Consider the following 2,584-nt stretch of genomic DNA (forward strand, 5'->3'; position numbering starts at 1 on the left):
GCTCGCGCGTGTGTGTGTGTGTGTGTGTGTGTGTGTGTGTGTGTGTGTGTGTGTGTGTGTGTGTATGTTTGTGCCTGATCGTGCGTACGTGCGCATGTGCGTGTGCGTTAACGCGCGTGCGTGTCAGTATGTATGTTTGCATACGCCTCGCATGTATGTTTGCATATAGCCTCGGTCAAAACGTGTGTCACAACCTGTGTCATAATAGTGTAAACACATGAAACACGAATCAAAGCCCACACCGTCTGTTGTCCTATCTTCTAAATTACTATCGCGCCAGCGTGACTTATATGTTTAATATTATAATACAGCAGACCATGTACATAATCAAACAAGTCACTGAACCACCCTTTCTCCTGTCTCCCCGCATCATTCAGAGAAAACTAATTAGACGTTACTGCGTATAATTAAAATACTAGAATAAACGGCTGCAACGTAACACGCGCGCGCGAACATGGCTTTTGATAAACAACCATTATTGGTAACTTTCCGGATTATATTATATATCATTCATAAATTTGCGGTTAGGAGGATGTAAAGTTGATATCACCGGATGTAATGCGCCAACGCGGTTAACTTGCAGATGAACACAGCCGTAGCGAAAGAGTTAAATAGTTAGGGCCGTTTTTGTAGCCGTGTAGAGTTTGAAAAATCTGACGAAAAAACCACTATAAGTCGAAACTCGGTGTTAACATCAAATATAACAACAATTAGTTGTCAATATCACCATAATATCTAATTAGATCCTAACTTAATTATTACAGTCCATGACGTATGATATTACAACGTCATTCATTAACGTCAAATCATAACATTACTTAACACGACGCACATGAAATAATTACGTTTGAGCGCGCACAGCGGGTATTCAGTTAGTGACGTAGGTCATATGTCATCTCGACATTTCCCACACGCACCTCGTTATCCCCGTAGTCGTAACCGTAGTCCGCCAGAGAGCGCCTCTTTACGTCTTCGGCAAACTCGAGATATGACGCATCTTCAGGTGTTAGTAGAGATAGCAGCAGTAGGTATTCAAAAGCCTTGAACGCGACCTGTGTGGACGGCAAACCGTAACAGTAAGCATTAACCGTAACAGTAAGCATTAACCGTAACAGTAAGCATTAACCGTAACAGTAAGCATTAACCGTAACAGTAAGCGTTGTTCATCGTTTCTTCATCGTTACTCGCGAAGCACGGTTAAGTGGCATATAGTGATACGCGCATCGTACTTATACGCGGGATGGTGGTAGTGGAGCTGCGTCCCATACAGACGCTTCGGGCCTCTGCTTACAGAGAGAGATCAAGCGAAGCGCGTGCGAGATATGAAAATGAGACAGGGAAAGAGTGAAAGAGAGCGTGAGATAGAACGAGATACAGATAGAGAAATAGATAGATAGGTAGATAGATAGATAGATAGATAGATAGATAGACGCGCGCACGCACAAACACATACCCATGTAAATATATAGCCTCGTCTACATGACGAACCTTAACTCGAGTTAAGCGTCTACACGGGGCCTTAACTCGAGTTAAGGTAACTCGAGTTAGCCTAACCTCGCCAGTCGATCGAGGTTAAGCTAACTCGAGTTAAGGCCCCGTGTAGACGCTTAACTCGAGTTAGCGAATAGTACATAACTCCACGGTAGGCGGCAACACTAGTACGATGTACGTAACGTACACACGCACGCACGGACGCACGCACGTGTACTTGCACAGGCACGTAAACACTTATGCACACGCACGCACGCACGCATGCACGCACGTGTACGTGCGCACACACGCCCGCACGCACGTACGCACGCACGCACGTCTACGTGCACATGCATGCACGCACGCACGTCTACGTGCACATGCATGCACGCACGCACGTCTACGTGCACATGCATGCACGCACGCACGCACGTGTACCTGCACACACACGCACGTACGCACGCACGAACGTGTACCTGTACACGCGCGCACACACGTACGCACGCACGCACGCACGTGTACGTGCACACACACGGACGGACGGACGCACGCATGCACGCACGGACGCACGTGTACGTACACACGCACGCACGCACGCACGCACGAAGGTGTACGAGCACACGCACGCACGCACGCACGCACGAACGTGCACCTGCACACGCGCGCACACGCGCACGCACGCACGGACGTGTACGTGCACACGCACGCAGGCACGCATGTACGGGCGGGTACGTGCACACGCACGCATGCACGCACGTGTAGGTACACACGCACACACGCACGCACGCACGCACGCACGAACGTGTACATGCACACGCGCGCACACACGTACGCACGCACGCACGTGTGCGTGCACACACACGGACGGACGCACGCACGCATGCACGCACGTGTAAGTTCACACGCACGCACGGACGCACGTGTACGTACACACGCACGCACGCACGCACGCACGCACGTACGTGTACGTGCACACGCACGCACACACTCATGCACGCACGTGTACGTGCACACGCACGCACGCACGCACGTCTACGTGCACACGCACGCACGTCTACGTGCACACGCACGCACGTGTACGTGCACACGCACGCACGCACGCACGTCTACGTGC

Source organism: Priapulus caudatus, unplaced genomic scaffold (genome assembly GCF_000485595.1).
Source record: "Priapulus caudatus unplaced genomic scaffold, Priapulus_caudatus-5.0.1 Scaffold238, whole genome shotgun sequence".
Lineage (NCBI taxonomy): Eukaryota > Metazoa > Priapulida > Priapulimorpha > Priapulimorphida > Priapulidae > Priapulus > Priapulus caudatus.